Source organism: Octopus bimaculoides, chromosome 13 (assembly GCF_046866305.1).
Source record: "Octopus bimaculoides isolate indiv1 chromosome 13, ASM4686630v1, whole genome shotgun sequence".
NCBI lineage: Eukaryota > Metazoa > Mollusca > Cephalopoda > Octopoda > Octopodidae > Octopus > Octopus bimaculoides.
Window position 1 is genome coordinate 36,156,472 of NC_142940.1, and position 20,000 is coordinate 36,176,471.

A 20,000-nucleotide genomic window follows, 5' to 3' on the forward strand; every position below is an offset into this window, starting at 1 on the left:
TTGAAAGAAATACAATTAAACTTTGGGAGAGGCATTATGCCGGTAATAAACACACGCACTGGTTCAGTCCTTTATTAAATTAATAAAGGACTGAACCAGTGCGTGTGTTTATTACCGGCATAATGCCTCTCCCAAGGTTTAATTATATATATTGACGTTAGCTCTCTATTTTCCATGAGTAGAGTTCTTAATCACATTGAACAAAACGACAAAACGGCCTGGACTGCAAAGCATTATCAGAGTAGTGTCTAGCCACACGGTTCAAGAAATTCTCCTTCTTCACGCATTTGGTGTTGCTGGAATGTTGATCTTTTAGCAACATCATGTAACCAATCTTGACAAATTGCAGCCTTGTTTCCGGTAGCCAACATGAACTTCCTGTATGCCACCATTCGGTTATCCTCCAAGCCAGATGAGCTAGCTTTCTTTTAAATCGCATGGGACCGAATCAAACTATTTTAAACAATATACATACATACAGAGGAAGGGGAGAGAGGGGTAATTAAGCGGATAAACAAATTAAACATAGCAGCTTGGGTTTGATATACAAAATACGTATATATATATGTGTGTGTGTGTATGTGTGTATATATATATGTATATATATATTTATAGGAAGAATTCACAAAAAAGGAAAAGACGAAGGCAGGTGGTGTAGACAACAATCAGATGTATTAGTTTAACGCTTGGGAAGTGAAAAAGTTTTTAACGTTTTGAGCCAACGCTCTTCCACAGAAAAGAACACAGAAAGAAACAAGGACAAAAAATAAAGAATGTGTAGTGGCTAGCGTTATATATATATAAAGACTGAAGGATTTCAGTCGATGAATATTTGAGTATAAATATATAGATATTTATATTAGTAGATCAAACTCACACAGAGTACAAAACACAAAGAAAGATAAATGGAAGGAAGTAAGGTATTATAAGTCCAACAGCTGTTTCTGGGGGCTCGGAGATCCATCACAATGTTGGTAGATGTAGTTCATCGCAATATGCAGGCCGTAATGGTAGCAACCAACACTGGAGTAATCGAGTCTCCGTCAACAGGGTAGAAAAGGTCTTACATTTAAAATCATGATGCAGAGAATTTTAAAGGTGGAATGATTAAATGTGGAGACCAAGTAGTATTGAAGGGATGAAGTAGGGGCCTGGATGGTGTTATGGGAAGAGATAAGTCAATGAAGGTTGGAAGGATATAAGTTCAAGAAGAGGTAGGAGGGTTAAGAATGAAGGTATTAGGGAGGTAACAGTAGAGGTGAAGAGTTCAGAAATGAATGGGATGGGTGAGTGGGGAGGTAGTAATTAAAGAGCGGTCAGTTGTTGTTGGATTTGTGAACAGGTAGGGAAGTTTAGGGGTAATAGCTATAGAACTATGGGAAGTTCAGATAGTGAGAAAAGGAATGGCATTTATTTGAGGGAGGGAAGTGTCTAATTTAGAGATGGTTATAGGGTGACTTAGGGAGTAATTTGAAAAGAGAAATGAGCTTGGTGCGGAGGAAGATTACTAAAGTATGTAGAAAAGTATAAGAGAATATAGGAAGTCGACAGAGTGGGGGGAAGGTTCAGGGGTCAATATAGCAGTCTACAATGAAAGTGGGTTGGTGGTAAAGGGGGAATACTGATGTATGCAGAGTTGTATGAATTGAATAGATGGGGTTGGTAGGTTAGTAGCTAAGGGAGTGAGGTAGTTGAAAGTGCTTCTGGATGAAGAGAAGATATGAGAGAATGGGGAAAAAATATCTTTTGCGGATTGGGAGGCTGTGAGGTAGATGAGATGTGGTGAGAGGAATATTCAATGATAATTTATACTGAGATCTCATCTCTTGACTACATATATATATTTGCACACACTTACACACACACACACACACACACACACACACACACACACACACACACTCACACACATATATATATATATATATATATATATATATATGTATGTATCACAAAGTGAGATAGAACGAAAGTGTTAGAGGAAGGACCAGGGACACATCATCGATGGAGCTTTTAAGTTACTACCAAATTATTATTAAATTATTATAATAGCTTATCTCACGCAAATATGATAAATTGAAGCAAACATGAAAGACCTACATTTTCAGTAATTACTCTCCTCACAATTTTTCTCCCTCTCTTTCACTCTCTTTCTCTCTCTTTCTCTCACTTTTTCTCACTTTCTCTGAATAGGTAAATACTTCAATAATTACCTCCTCCTATTCAAGTTACAAAGAAATGCAGGTTGTTAATATTCATGTGTTTCCCATGGTAACTGAATTTAAAGCAACTCAATTTACACTATTTCATGATTTAAAGGGAGACATTCTATTAAAGTCTCACTGATAAAATATTTTCAAATAAGGGACATAGAGACCTTATAATGACAGGAGCACTGTGTTGAAAACTTTAGGAACCAATACATTTTATTTATTATCTATTTGGTTTTGTTTCATAAATCTGCATTGCTGAAAGAAAAAAGAAAAAGATTCAAACATGTTCGTTGCTTAAAGTAGTGGATTTTAAGCCAATATTCCCTCACATCTTCCTCATCTTGAATTTCGGAAACGTTCGCTTAGCCGATATTGAAATTATCACTGTTGCTTATATTTCGAATTTAAATTTAGAGTCATGTATGTATGTATGTATGTATGTATGAAACAGATAAAGGAATAATCTCATCAGAAGTTTATCAATTCAATGTATAACTTCAGTTCATCGAAGTTTCTTTCAAGTTCCCATGTAATTTGTGGGAAAATTATATATGTAATTTGTATACAGAAGATAGCCCTCATGTAATTTCCTTCTATTCAATTATTTATATTCATAATTAGCATCATTACACATACTGATTTCTTCGCTGACGAGGTTCAATGATATCGAAATATATCCATGCTTTCATCAGCTGGGCACAAGGCCTCAAATTTCGAGAGAAGGAGTAAGTAGATTACATCGACCCCAGTACACACACAACTGATATTCGCTTTATCGACCCAAAGGGATGAAGAGGAAAGTCCGCATCGGCGGAATTCGAACTCAGAACGTAAAGACAGACGAAATGCCACTGAGCATTTTGCCCGGCGTTCTAACGATTCTTTCAGCTCGCTGCCTTATAAACTACGTATAATAATTATTTATTTCAACTACGAAATATACGAACCTGTGAGAAAGCCGCTTCGTTGTGGTTTGAACAGCACTAAATAATAGCCAAATCTGTTGCGTAGTATTTTAAAAGCACAAAGGAGACATAATAGTTAAGTGTATTCTAAGGTAAACTGTCCGAAAAGTCGGGTTGGTTAAAAGCTGGAAAGCCTTTGATGAAATTCCATTGTGTTCGTAGCTTTCTTGGGCCGAAACAACAAAAACAGTATATTACTTTTATTTATTTTGTCAAGCCTTGAGGAATTAAAATGCAACTATTATTTCGACTCGTTTCGAAACCCGATGGTTGGTTTCAATAAATATCAGAAATTATTCAGACCGTTGACCAATCGTTTCTAGCAACTACTGATCTAAAATTCAGTTAGTTGTTAACACTGAGTATAAATGGAGTTTCTAGCTTAGTTACTAAGTTCGAGTTAACTACTTCTCCCGACGGTTTGAGTTCAATCTTGTCTTTCATTGCTCCAGGGGGTCAAGAAACTACGTACTAAGTAGTTAATGGAATTGATTCAGTCGACAACGAACCGTTATCAGATATTTTTTGGCTTGTGTCAATTTGAAAATCGTATTTGGCCTATACAGTCATATAAATATCGATTTCTCTTCAGTAGCCAGAAGAAGAATATGTGAAAGTATGGAACAATTTTGAAAGTGACGTTAATATATTAATTGGTTCTTGATGTAATGTATTACAGGTGCCTGGAAGAGAGCGGTGGATTATCACAGTCAATGGTGGAACGGATAAAGTACCTTGTTCCTTTCAGTTATACCCTTTTATTAGCGAAGTTCAAATCACACTGCCTTTGTCTTTTCATTCTTCTAAGTGTTGATATCTCCGGCTAAGTTTCTTTCCAAATGAGAGGTTACGTGACTCCGTCATATATCGTAATGGAAAACCATTATCATTAATTTATTAATATTGGCCAAGGGCTACTTTTGTGGAGTGGGATTATATTAATTAATTCGACCCTGCAATTGATTGATGCCTTATTTTAACGATCCTGAAGGAATAAAATACAAAGTAGTTTTTAGCTGATTTCGAACTTACAAGTCCATTATCATAATGTTTGAAAGTCAAAACACATCTAATCACGATTAGAAATTTGAACGTTACTTGACGAATTATGAGAAAATAAAATATCTCCTAGTCAATCAGCCTCTTTCTGTCACTTATCGCTCTGAAGACTGAATACTAATTATAGATTTTACATTTAAAAAAAAATTATTGAAGAGAAGGCATACGATTAAAATAACCACAAATCTACGATAGCAATTATCATATAGCTCTTCAGAACGATGAACAGTTGATTGACTACGACGCGATTTGAACCAGTAATATATAAGAACATTAAGGCAGCGAACTAGCAGAACCTTTAGAGGCCGGGTGAAATGCTTAGCAGCATTTCCTCTGTCCTTACGTTCAGAGTTTAAATTCTGCCGAGGTCGATTCTTGCCTGTCATCTTTTCGGGGTCGATAACATAAGTACCAGTTGAGCATTAGGGTCGCTGTAGTCGACTAAACCCCTCCTCTGAAATAATTGGTCTTATGGTAATATTTGAAATCAATAAATAGGAACGTACGGTATGTCATGGCACATAAGGCACACTTCTTTTCCAAACATGCTCTCAAAATATCATATCCCGGTCCTATGTGCGAAGATAGGTTCCCCATAATCTAACTTTTCCCTGGTGCACGTTTTCCTCAATATGCACTGCTGAAATTAGCGTGTATCTAATATGCCGTCAAATACTATAGCTATTATAACAGAGGGAATTATAGTGGGGGTAGTAACTTGTTGGTCGAACGACGTAAGAAAACAGCACCCCCTCCCCTTCCCCCTCTCTCTTACTGCACTTCACGATCTTCAAAAGAGGAAGGACAACATTGAACAATAAAGCGTTAGATATACAAAATTTCGTGACGATCACGGTTGGAATTCTTGTTCAATCTGAGTCATCCTAGATTAAAATAATTTAGGGTATAGCCCTTTACATTGACCGCAGTATTAAACTAGTACTTGTTTTATCGACGTCGAAAGGAAAAAGCCGACCTCCGCTGAATTTGAACTTAGGAGGTAAAGACGGACGAAATGTCGGTAAGCATTTTTGCCTGACGTGCTACCGATTCTTCCAGCCCGCTGCCTTATTCTGAAATAAGGAAATAAAGCAATGTAACTAAAATCTGATTGCTGTTGTTCACACCAACTCATCTCTACCGAAGCAGACCTATTTGAAAGGCGCTCTAATTATATCACTGCGTCTAACTCTCAGATTTTCCCTATCTAGGACTACATTTATCTGATACCGATCTCGGTTTTCAAACTCGTAGAATATTTTGAGGGAGATATTGCTGCTATGTCTATCACATTTAGTGACGGCGTAGAGCCTTCACTCTTGATGAAGCTACATTATTGTTTGTAAGGTTCTAGGATTTTGAAGATGAGAGCAATACAATCAATTTAATCTCACCCGTGATTCATGAAAGGATGAGGGTAAAGTAGAATTCAGAATTTAATGGGATCTAACACTACTAAATGATGAAAATCATATTTTCTTTACCGGTTCTGACATTAACTAACCTGCAGTATATACTAAAATTAACACAATCACAGATGTATATGCATAATTGTGATTGTACAAATTTGAATTTGTTTATGTATACGTGTGTATGTACGTGTGTGTGTGTGTGTGTGTGTGCGTGTGTGTGCGTGTGTGTGTGTGTGTGTGTGTGTGTGTGTGTGTTATATGATTAACTTATTTCCTAGGGTTGAGCATGATTATGTGAAGTACATGTAGTAATGATTATATGAAGCACTTGTTTACGTGTTAGCATGTCTATAGTGTTCAGTGCATAGCTTGCCTGAATAGGTTAGAAAAGAGAGTAAATAACAAACACATCATTTCAACTGCTACATGTTTCTGACATCAACGCTTCTATTGGAACATAAAACTTGTTTGCAATATATTGTCCGTCCGAAATATACACTTGTTTCCCTTTTGTTTTCTACTTATATCGATCCAGTGTCCCGTTGAAATACAACGGATATTTCTAACTGTAGACATGTTATTATTGGATGAGAGTAAACGTTCTAAAAGATATGATTCTGGCTAGACAAACATCGAATGAATATCTCTATACAGAGAATCAACCTGTTTGGAAGAACAGCCAAATTCCCCTCAAGTTAACCCTACCATTTAAAGGCGGAAAAGTGCATACATTTTTAAAACACAGGACGGTCACGAATGGAACGCCTTTTACCTTAGACCCGTTCGGTAGGATAAGTTTGGCTTGGTGACGAGCAACAAGAACCGAATGATAAAGAGTTCGAATCCCGACAGTGTTTATCAAATGGTCATTTTTGATGACAAAAGTTCTCCACCAAACGTAGCTAAGATAGATTTAGTAATAATAAATATCTAAAGAAAATTAAACCCACAACGTAGTCACCTACCTACACTAATAGCTCACCAACACCACCGAATAATTACAAAAAAAAAACATCGTAAATTTCCTACTAAATGAGAACTTGAGAAGTTAGTTTGCAATGCTGAATTAAAACTGATTTTTCTTCAAATGTGGCTACATAAATGAAAGGATAAAACCGAAAGTGAATTCCTCAATGAAACAATAGCAAGCAGTAGTGACAATGTTATAGATGACAGCTGTGATTAATGAGTTGATAGACATATTTAATCAACTGTAAACGAAGCACGGAGTCTTCCGAGTGAAATGTGTTTGGCATGAAACTTATTCTGTATAAAATATTAGTCTTAAATTACAGAGATAAGAGAGCTTTCTCTATCTCCCTCTCTCTCCCCCTCTCTATCCCTCTCTCTCTCTCTCTTTATCTGTCTATCAATCTATCTGTCTCCCTATCTCTCAGTTTTCTTCACCTTTTCTCCCTTAGCCAAATACGTTCTATTGGAAGATAGCTTCTAGCTATTAAACTGATACAAAATTCTTTCTACATAAGAAATATTATGCAAAATTTGTGCCGGTATAGCATTTCATGCTTGTTGTGCAGATTGGTAAACAGTGGTTAGCATGTTAGCATCCTTAGTAGCTTAGTACTAATGCCATCGGATACCCCAGAGCGGGAGTTCAAAAACTGTTACATATATAAACAGTTCATTCTTCAACTGGTGCAACTCATTTGGTAATCAAAACACAGCACCTTGCGTAATAGCTCAAGGGTGGTGCATTGGCAGTGTCGTTAGAGCATCAGACAAAATGCCTCACAATATCCCATTTGGATAATTACGTTCTGGTTTGAAATATTGACGAGATCACCTTTGCACCTAATCCTTTCAGGGTCGATGAAATAAAGTACTGATAAAGTTATGGGTTTCGATATCACTGTTCTCCTCGTCGAAATGTAATGCCTAGGTCCTATGTAACTAAAGACATATCACCCTGCTCTCAAACACACACACACACACACACGCACGCACACACGCATGCACGCACTCACACACACACACACACACACACACACACGTACACACACACACACACACACACACACACATATATATATATATATATATATATATATATATATATATATATATATATATATATATATATATATACGTTCACGGTCTAACGGTTCCAAGATTTAATCATATTTTAATAAATCTAACAAACAATTTCTAACAGCTATGAATGTTTTAACTTAACTGAATTACGGGAGATATTTTTATTAGGTAACAGAACTAATGTAAAAGGAAAAGGTTATGTAAATGCTTGGAGCAAACGTCTTTGATCTTTATAATCAATTGGATCATGTTCAATTCTTTACCGGTCTTCATAACAGATTTTTGCACCCACTTCCGATGATTATACAATTTACGACTCTTCCGAATGAAAGATTCTTTTCACAATATTGGCCGAGTATCAAATTAAATATTTTATCGGACCAATATTCTATATAACAGTAAAATATCTTTTGTTGTGGAGGAAAACTATACAAATGCATGGCTCCAACCATTATTTGGTTTCTTTCATATATATATAACCTATGTGTTTCTTGGGTCACTTTTAATTATTCCCTCCTTCGAAAGATAATAAACTGAAGTTGCATAACTCTTCGGTACTCCTTAGAGTACTACTGCCAACAAAGAACAGTGTTCCTCAGTTTTAAAGGACAAATGAAGCTTAGGAAATAAAAAAACTGGAAGCAATAGAATTAACTAACACACATCTCTACTTCAATGTTTATAATTTTTTTCAATATAGATAAATGCAATGAATAAAAGGGTAGATGAGATGCATTTTACAGATTCAGGCATTTCTTCCAAACGTGTCTTCTACTCATAAATTATATAAACATCATTTTTTGAAGTGTTTATAAGCAAATATTCTGATTGAGTCAGAATGCACATTGCTCCAGAGTTGTAATGTATTAAGTGTAATGTCTTTGATAAAAATCTAAACAACAAATGTGAAGTGATGACAACCCATGACACTTCGTTCAACGGACTAACGGTCACTCAGCTTGGTCAACTGGAACATTTTGCTGTTTATAAGAGAAAACAATCGGTTTATTAGAGGAAACCGTCTATATAAACTTGACCAAGCTACACATATAACCTGGATATATTTGTGGTACTGGCCAGATGTACCCATAACTCTGATTTCATAATGTGTACTCCCCAGATATATCGCGAATTTCGGCTATTTAAATACTAATCCATGCACTCTAATCTGCAGCTGTTTGGTTTAATTTAGATAACTTAGATATATTTCAGCCAAAGATTGGTCCAGGCCATGTCTAACTTAATAGAACTCCCTGATAGGACCTGTTAAGTCATTTTCAAATCAAGTTTTGTGGTATCATGGCCCATTCATGTAGAGCGTTGTTGTTGACTGAGATGTACCCAGGTATAGATGGCTTATCTGGTATCCCTTGAATAAATTTGTCCCGGTTTTGTTTGAAGGTGATGGGATCTTTTGTTCTTTGATTTCTTTTGAGATAATGTTAAGTAGAACAGGGCCTGTTGAGGAACAGAAATTGCATTGCAGTGAATTTGTGTATTGTGAGCCTGAATTGTGTAGGGAGTGTATTGTCCGTGGCCCCAGTCTTAGCTGAATTCTGTATCTAATGTTAAGGTCAGCTAGGCAATGCCGTTGGTATGTTCTCCACCTTGAGCAAATGATGTAATGCTCACACTACGTAGGTGATGGAAGTTAACGAGACCTGACATTGATAGTTACTGTTCTACTTACTACACTTGATGGGAAATATTATTGACACTTGTAAAGACGACAAGAATACCACCTGCACAATCATCGTTATGAATGTTAACTTCTTTATTCATAAAAGTGAATGTATTCTTGTGCTCCAGATTGTAGACAACATTTTACACAGAGATATCTGAAATGGTTCATTGGTGAACCTCTTTTCCAGAGGATATAGGGATTTTCCGATACTTTCTAACATAAGAAAGATTGCCGTTGTCAATGGTTAAATCCTTGCGAATAAGAAAGAGCTTATACAATTACAACCTGTGAGTGAATGAAGCTCGAGATGTTAATAAGCAGGTAACAATAATATTCCCAAACATACATCTCAAATTCGATGTTTTTAAATGATTTCAAGGAAGTGCTTTACACCCACAGTAAAAGAAGCAGCAAATGTGATGAATCTCAAAAATTTGTATTTCTTTCCAGAAGACTATTATGAATACACTGCGCATAAAATTCAACTGAAACCATAAGTTGTGACTGAAAGAACATTCCAAGAATTGTTGAAGATTATCACCCACTTTCCACACAATTTATCTTGGATATAGTAAATTAATTTGATTGTATTTATTTACTTAAGACATAAATAAACCTGGTCAAGGTTCGTTACTGCTCCTAATAGTTACCGTATTTAATGGCATATGATGCGCATTTTCTTTTCTAAAGTGGCTCAAAACATTGCCTGAAATTTCGGCCTCCTATAAGCACTAAAAACGCTATTTTTCTTATACACTGCTGAAATTAGGATGGGTCTAATATGTCTGTCTGATTTTTGTACCATCAAATACAGCTATATACATTCAATGTCTTTAAAGAGACAAAACAGTAGGAAAAGAGGAATTTTTCTCATTCGAAAAGTTTCTAGCCGTTGTTAATTGAGGATAATTGAATGTTGTTACTTCTTCATCTAAGAATTTTTCTACTGCCACCATTTGATCACACTCTAAATACGCCCTGTTTCCCTTCCTTATACTGTAACTATCGCTGGCCTCTTTGAAATTTCCTGAACTTGCAAAGTAATATACCATGCGTATGGAATGTTATACAATACAATGACTTTTCTTGCCATCACCTTTCTGTTGTCGTATAGCCAGAGGCCTGTCATTATAGCCTATTTTGATAACACCTCTCTAGTACTATATTCCCCTTGGAATATGCTTCTTGATCAGATATGTTTCTTCAGATCCTCCACAGTTTAACTATCTGTTATTCTAGGAGCATTTGAACAAATTGCACTGAATTACCCTTTCAATTTCATTGAAGCTGACAAACACAAAGAAAGATTGTTTACAAGGACCGGCATTTTCTTGAATATTGAATTCAAAAGATTTTAACTTCGACAATGACTATAGAAGATTGTTATTGACTGTGAAGAGGCCAAAGGGTGGTTTCTGTTTTATTCTTCTATCCAAACACCTCACGAAAGGAGAGAATGTTTACGCTTGATATATCCCTAGTTACGCCGAGATTTTGTTCTAGAATTGAAAATGTCATTGATCCACAAATGAATCACTGTGCCTAGATCCGTTAATAATCAATGATCAACGGAGGAATGGGACCTTGAAGCGAGTAAAGGCTCGTATAATTTTACCTCGGAAACGACAATTTGTTGTAAGCTGTGGAAATGCAAGCTAGAATGGTACGGACAATCCTGTTGGATAACCTCAGCCTGAAACCAATGATTTACTCATAATAAATGTATTAACTTTGAAACACAAAACCAGCGGTGAAGGAGGAATATACCATTAAGTCAGTTCACGTTTGACCTGGTTCTTTTCTGATTATTGATATTTGACTAATTGATTTTCATTCAATAGTAATTCATTGTGATCTATTTTATATATAATCTGGGTACTTATATATACAAGTAGGTGGTTATATTTGTGCATGTATTTTTGTATGTAGACATTAATCCATTTATAAATGTCCTCATGCGCGCGTAATATTTCACAGTAGGAAATCACAAGTTTTGGAGTTGTAAGACTACAGTGTGTAGTAGAATGTGGGAGACGGAAAGAAACAGAGAGAGGGGGAAGAAACAGAGAGGGACTGTGAGAGATGTCGATTTTACGATATATATTGGAATATCTGTGTACAAGCGTTCTTTAAAACGGCTTAAATTACGCAGGCACATATACACACATACATGCAAATAAATACATCAATTACTTATACGCACACACATATATATATATATACGAAATACACGCATAAAATCTCACACATATGCATATACGTTCAATTATATCTATGTATGTATACCAACATATGTTAATTTGTTGTATTATTTGTGGAAGACATGGATATGCTGAGGCCAACCAAGAAACATATACATACACGCACACACACAACACGCACAAGCCACATACACACACATATACAGCATGCACAGACCACATGCACACAACACACACACACACACGCACAGATACACACACACACATACACACATAGCTACACTACATGTAGACAGAGTGTTAGATCGATCTATGCGAACCTGGTTATGAGTAGCGTTCGGTAAACAAGAGCTTTATTCAACTTTGATAACATTATTATTGCTTATATTGGACTAGAAGGAATCGACAAAGGACTCTGATCTGTTGTTACTAATCTCTATTATTGAACTTCTTCCTGTCTTTGTGATGTAGAAAAGAAATGGTTAGCACAATGTTCTAGCTATCATTGACGGATTACTTGAATTCATACTGGCATAAGCAGTTGAAAGTAGGGAATGCTCTCTCTCTCTCTCTCTCTCTCTCTCTCTCTCTCTTTTTTTCTCTCTCATCCGAGGAATACAATTAATTATTTCTGATATCAGCACAAGGTCATACATTTGGGAGAGAGAATAGTCGATCACATCGAACCGAATAATTGAGTGATACTTATTTTATCGATCTCTAGAGATTTGAACACCGAACTTAAAGAGGCGTAACTAGGCCTCTCAAATCAATGCTGTCCATTGTTATACTCACTCAATCAACCACTGTTCTACTCCACCCACAGGTCTAGTCGGAGGATCAATCTTTAAAGTAGTATAGAAGGAGTATAATAATATTATGAAGTCTGCAATTTGAATGATGGTATAAATGATAATAACTCCTACCAAAGCATGCGGCCTGGAATTTTGGGGACAGGACGTAAGTCGATTACATCGACCCCAATATTCAACTAGTATTTACTTTATTGGCGCCGAAAGGATGAAAGCCATAATCGGCCTCGGCGGAATTTGAACACAGAAAGTAAAGGGGAATAAAATGTTTAGCAGCATTTTATCCGGCACACAGGCAGCAATATGGATGGAGGATGAAAGTCGATCGATTACATGGACGCCAGTGCTCAACTAATACTTATATTGTCGGCTCCCGAAAGAGTGAGAAGCAAAGTCGGATTCGGCAGCATTTGAACTCAGAATGTAAAACCGGAAGAAATGCCGCTACGCATTTCGTTCGACGATGACACCAGCTCGCTGCCTCAATAATAATAATAATGATGATAAAAATAATAATAATGATAATAATAATAATAATAATAATAATAATAATAATAATAATAATAATAATAATAATAATAATAATAATAACAGCTTAACTGAAATTTAGCACACATGACAGGAACTGAGAGGGATATCGTGGAACAGAGAAACTGTGGGTGATACAGATAATTGGACATTATTTTTGAATTCTGCATGCAAAAAAAAATATAAGATACAGGTATTCTTTTCTTTGGGACAAATTCTTTGTTGACCAGTGTTATTCTTATCGCAGTTTACAAATCCAAGTATGGGACGCCCCGTTTTCACACACACACACACACACACACACACACACACACACATACATATGCACTTATATATCAGTGATGTACATACATATATGCCAGGCATACATGATACTGAAGTATGCATAAAGTAAACACATGAAGACAAATATATTAATATAACAATTTTCTTTTAAATCATAAAAGCATACAATCAACGAAGAGACAAAAGAAACACTAAGATGATACATGTAGATTTTATTAGGTATTTCTGTTTATTTAGAAACCTACAATGAAATTGGGTATTCCTGTTTATTTAGAAACCAACAATGAGCAGGTTAGACGTTAAACTATAACAGAGTACAACTTTAAAGTTGACACCGCTACGCTAAACGCAGAACATTTGTCACGCTATTGGCTAAAAATACCCAGTTTTTTCGGTTTTTAAACCTCTGTGACATTTTCTCCAATGTTTTTTTCTCCAGGATATCACACCTTTCGAGCAATGAGATTGGAAGGCTAAATTATTATAGCCGATTTTCAGATTTTTTACTTCCTTTTAAAAAATGCATATTTTGCGAGTGAAAAAACTAGATCCATTTTAAATGCTATAGGTAGAACGATGGTGGTAATGATAATCACTGTGGCTATGGAGGCGACGCAATGCGAGCACGTTATTTATATATATGTGTGTATGTATATACAAATAAAGAGAGGAAGAGGGAGATGGGATGTCAATAACAACTCTCGTGAGAACCCACGAACGACTCATGGAAACATGAATTAACGGCGACAATGAAGCTATATGGTGATCATGGTGAAGGTTTCCGCCCGGCGCGTCCGAAACCGCCCGCATCAGAGGCAGTGATCTGGCTTCGGACGGTCGTTATGTCACAACTGATTACATATACGGTGTGCGCAAAAACAGACATCAGTGAATGTCATGAAAGAGCAAAGCTGGAAAGAAATCGTGGAGTAGACCGACGTACCTTTAAATTTTGGATGGAAAAGAACATGTGTCCAATGTCAGAAAATAAACTAATGAACTAAATGAGAGTGATTAGGAGGAAGGATTACTTAACAGGAATAGAAATATCTCGGATTAGTGAGAGTCTGAGAGCCCTTTAGATTGACTATGAAGGATGGTCAGAGTTGAAAACAGATAAGAATTGAAAGCATGGAGAAGAGTAGACAGGAGGAACAGGGAATGGTGATGGTGCTATTAAGGATGACAAACAGGAACGTTATACAGTGAACCCTGATACTGTGGTGGGTGGAGATGCAGGGGAAATGAACCAACTAGATAAGGAATTGCTTGAAACGACTCACCAACTTGATGAATGCTCCAGAAGAAAAGATCCACATGAATATGAGAAGAGTAGATAGGAGTATGGTAAATAAAGTAACACAAAAGATAAATACATGTGTGTGTGTATTTGTGTGTGTATCTGTCTTGTGTATGTGAAGTGTGAGTGTGTGTAGATGGTCATGTGCTTCTGTCTCCTTTTGTGTATTTTTATGTGTATGTATGTGCGTATGAATGTGTGTATGTATGTGTGTGTATGTGTATATGTATGTGTGTATGTGTTTCTGTATTACCTATGTACCTATATAATACTTATCTATCTGCTTATTTACATATCTATTTACCTTTATATATATATATATATACACGTCTACATAACAGCCTACTACCGAATCTACCTGTGTATGTATAAAACGCGGGTATTGGGGTGTCACTACCTTCTACGTATATCTCATATTTAGTACTGGGGATGTTCCATTTATGAGGACGTACTCTTGTATTTGTCTGAGAGTGGGGTCGTTCGGGTGTTTCGGTAAAATGCGAATGCCAAACCGACCCAGCGTGCCTCTTTATTCGTCTTTGACATGTTGGTAGACTAGGAGGACTGTTTTTGTCGTCGTACTGTCTCAAATGTCCGTAATTCTCCTAGATGTCTCACCAATATATGCCATGCTCTTGTCTTCACAAGCACCCTCTATTCATCTTATGCTGTAGATTACATTTTTAATTCTACAGTTAATGCCAGTGTTAATCTTACACACCATGCACTTTTTATTGGTGCATATGCTATGCTCAAAGTGGTACGTCCTACTTAATTCTGATCTGATAGAGCTCTCTGGATTTTCAACTATCGTAATGTTGAGTTTGACCTCCTTCAGAGTTTTCTTCGGGCAAATCTTCGGGCTAGTTCTCCATGGGTTATGGCCTCTACAAACACGACTCTTTAATATTTGTCGGCCTTGTACCATGTGTTCACCTCGTTTACTTTGTCGGTCTATTCCAGTCTTTACTTCTGTATCTAGGACACGTATTATTGGTTTCATTACACATAATGTAATCTAATTTCTTTCTCGCTCCCCTGTATACCCGAACCCTGTCATTCTGGTCATATCGAGAGAACTGCACGCGGTGCATGAAGTTCTGTACATGTTTATTTGTTTCAAAGATTTTTGTATAGGGAAGACAAGTTCTTCGTTGTCCTAAGTCTGCTATCAGTATGTTGATTTTCATATTCTGTGCAAAAGCTGAGCTCTTGTGAGCTACATATTTAGAAGCTATATATACACCACGGGCTTCTTTCATTTTCCGCCTAACAAATCCACTCATAAGGCTTTGGTCGGCACCTGCATGTAACAGAAGACACTGAGTTCAATCCTACTGCCATGCAGTGGGACTGAACGTGGAACCATGTGGTTGAGAGGTAAATTTCTTACCACACCGCCACTCCTGCACCTATACTTAACGTATCCCTCCTCTATAATCAATAAGTTGCTAATTATCCAACATAGCCGAATCACTATTTTCTGATTGCTCTTTTCTAGTTGTAGAAAACGTCTTTTTCGTAAAGTCAGTTGTGTATAGATTGTCTTTCAGAAGATTCTCTTTTCTTTGACACTGCATCAAATGTAGAGTAGATTAAAGGATCACGCTCTCATCGTTACATAATGCCAATAATCATTTTATGGTTAATATCTCAATCATGTCTCTATGTAATTTTCAAACAATATTGTTGATATGGTGTTCAGTATTTATTCTTATATACGTAACTACAAAAATAACTAGTCATTAAAAAGTTAATTAAGGTTACAACTGAGATATACTTAAAGCCAATAACTAATATATAAAGAATAAGTATAATGTAAGTGTTATTTTTTAAAAAATATAACTATCGAGTATCCTAAAGAAATGTTTATTTTTGATAATTTTTTCAATGTTATAAAAATATTCCTTTCTTTTTGAAAATATAATTTTAGATAACACTTAATTGAATTTCAGCTCGGAAATCTGACATCAAAAGCGCTGTGCATTTATTTTTTACTATGCCTTTAAAAAAGGGTCATATTTACATGTTATCTCTCTCTTTCCCTCTCTCTATTTCTTTCTCTCCCTTTCTCTCTCTCTCTTTCTCTCTCTCCCTCTCTTTTAGTCTTCTAAATTTATTCTCTGTACCTTTCTCACTCACTCATTTTGCTCGTCCACCTCTCTCGCTCTCTCTTTGTCTCTCTCTCTCTCTCTCTGTTCCTCTACTTCTCTCATTCTCTCTTTCAATCTCTCACTGAGCAAAATTAAACTTTGTAAATCTGTTGTATTATTTCTGCGTTCCTGATGGTTCATCATATTTCATATTTATGTGATAAATATCGATTCCCCTCTACCTGAGTTTAAAATAAATTTTTGTAGTCGGTGCAACTGATTTAATCAACCCCCATATATTACTTATAATTATTTTATTGACCTCGGTCAAGTGAAAATGTAACTTGGGTGGACGGGAATTCAAGACAGACAGGAATTAAACTAAATAGTAGACAATAATAAAGACATTTATTTTTCCCTGTCTTCTGTTTCTATAAGTTCAAAATTCCTATTGCTACAGCAGATACTGGTTCTTAAGTAGAAATAAGATCAATAATTCACTGGGAATTAAAGAAAATGTTATATTTTACAATATAAGAGCCAGTGTACATGAGATAAAGAAGTTTCAACCAGGAAAAACAAAAAAAAACATAGGTTCAGGTATTCACCTTGGTTATAACTTGACTTTAGTCCCGAGCAGCATACATCTCTCTTTATTGCTATAAATAAAATAGATCTTACTGACTGGCATCTCCTGCAGTAATGTTAACCGAAGTAAGTTATATAGAACTGTTCTGATTATAGTACTGTACTGAAATCTGTAGGTACAAGTCCTGAAATCTTGTGAGGTGAGGAAGTCGATTATATTGACTTTTCAAATAGCACTCATTTTATCAACCCTCAAAGGATGAAATATTCAACCAGTACTTATTTTATCCATCCCGAAACAATAAAAGGCAACCTCGATGGTATTTGAACTCAAAACAAGCATGTTATCCGGCGTGCTAACGATTCTGTAATTTCACCATCTTAGCCATGAATATAACAAACACTAGGAATATTTCATAGGTTGATTGTATTATAAAGAGATAACATGATGAATCTGGTATTATTTCTTAAGCTTAGGACGTAGTAAAGCAGACCAAATACGAAAGACGATCATTATTTTTTACGAACTCAGCCAAGATGTAGCAAACCTGTGACACAAAGTATTCTAACTATGGCATTACAGCCAATTTTTCTTTTCTTGTTTGAAATAGCGTAATTAAGATAAGGTTAATAAATTATCCTTTCTTTTAAACAACTGGTTGTATATCTAGCGAGTTGAAGCCCGCTGTGCGAATGCGTATATGTGCGTATATACATACACACACACACACACACACACACTCATTCACACACATACACATACATACATACATATATATATATATATATATATATATATATATATATATATATATATATATATATTGAAGGCACGTGGCTTACTGGTTAGGGCATTCGGCTCAGAGTTGTAAGGTCGTGAGTTCAATTCCCGGTGGCGCGTTGTATCCTTGAACAAGACACTTTATTTCACATTGCTCGGGCCGACTTAGCTAGCAAAAATGAGTAGTACCTGTCACACGGAATCTACCTGAGAACTACGTTAAGGATACACATGTCTGTGGAGTGCTCAGCCAGTTGCACGTTAATTTCACGAGCAAGCTATTCATTTCACCCCCGTCATCGTGACTGACGGAGTGCTTATATACTTATATACTTATATATATATATATATATATATATATATACTAGCAGAGATACCCAGCCTTTCTCAGGATTATAATGGCATTGATTTCTTTTATTGTTTCACTTGGTTCAGTGATGTGATTGCGGCCATACTGGAGCACCGTCTTTGGTTGGAAAAGATCGACAACAGCATTTATTCTTTGTAAGCTTAGTACTATTCTATCAGACTCTGTTGCCGAACCGCTAAGTTAAGGAAACATATACACACCAACTCGGTTGTCAAGCGATGGTGGGAGTACAAGCACAGATATTCACAAATACACACACGCACACACACAAATATATACATATATACGACAGTCTTATTTCAGTTTCCATGCACGAAATCCACTCACAAGTCTTTGGTCAGCCTGAGGTTACTGAGGCTACAATGTACACACACACACACACACACACACACACACACACACACACATATATATATATATATATATATATATATATATTGTTGTACTTGGGGATGGTCATATTGCCAGTTTAGCCAATAAAAACACACGCACTGTATATTTGGTGTTAATTTTTTTTTTTTCAGCTTTATATTACATTAATCTTAATCTTAATCTTATTTCGGCCAGAGTTCTTTCGTCACACTTCTGTGACCTCATCAGTGGTCCTTTGTTTCCTTCTTTCTTATGTGTGTCTCACCTTGCTAACTATCAGCCATTTTGTATTTTGTATTCCTATTGTATGTGTCTACGCATGCGTGTCCTTCAATGTGTCTGTGTCTTTTGTAAGTGCATGTGTGTATGGGGAGTGTCTGTATCACCTATATTCTCTGTTAATACGTGTTCATTTGTATTAGTTTTTATTTATTTATATGTTCATGTGTGTGTGTGTGTGTGTTTTTTTTTTTTTTTTTCTTTTTTTTTTAATGTGTTTAATTAAATTTTGTTAACGTATGTAGTATTTAACTCCATTTGTTTATCTATGTATTGTATTATACTTTGTTCCTATTATTGGTTTATGGGTAACGTGTTGTCACATGCTGTGGTTTGTTAGTGGCGTATGTTAGTGTTCCATTCTAGTTTCCTATTCAGGCTAGGTTTCCCTTCTATTATGTGTGTAGCTTCAGTAATTTGTCTAAGTGCTGCATCACTGCTATGTGTAGATAAGATTTTAATTTCTATGTTGTTGATTGAGCCTCTATGTTCTTGCTCAGCGTGCTGGTACAGAACTGATGAGTTCTTCCCTTCCTTAAGTTCCCTCCAATGTTCGTTTGCCCGCTCCCCTATACTCCTTGCTGTTTCGCCTACATATGTCGTTGTCTTATTTCTGCATCGTCCCTCTGTACATCTTATACTATAGACCACATTTCTGGTTTTGCAGTTCGTTTGTGGGCTAAATCTACATACGATACAGTTCCTATCAGTGCAGGGGGTTCTACTGAAAGGGTATGTTCTACTGATAAGGGATTTGATAGGGTTGCCTGGCCTTTCAACAACCTTAATTCTTAGCTTAAGTTTGTCTAGGGCCCTTCTAAAGCGGTACGCCAGTTCGCCTCTAGGGGTGGTGTTGACGAACATGACGCTTTGGTACTTGTGGCTATTGTACCATGAGCTTGCCTTCCCTATTTTCTTCTTAGTTCTTTCTATGGTGTTCCATGATTTGCTCCTATAGAGTGGGCAAATCCCATTCCTATCGTTGCGTTTGATTGTTTCAAACTTC

General features: G+C 36.2%; 1 protein-coding gene across 2 annotated transcripts in view; it reads right to left on the reverse strand.

Annotated features, from left to right (window-relative positions):
* Nucleotides 1–20,000, reverse strand: part of LOC106880606 (glutamate receptor ionotropic, NMDA 3A) — an 851,602-nt gene that overhangs the window by 758,180 nt on the left and 73,422 nt on the right. The window lies entirely within an intron of this gene.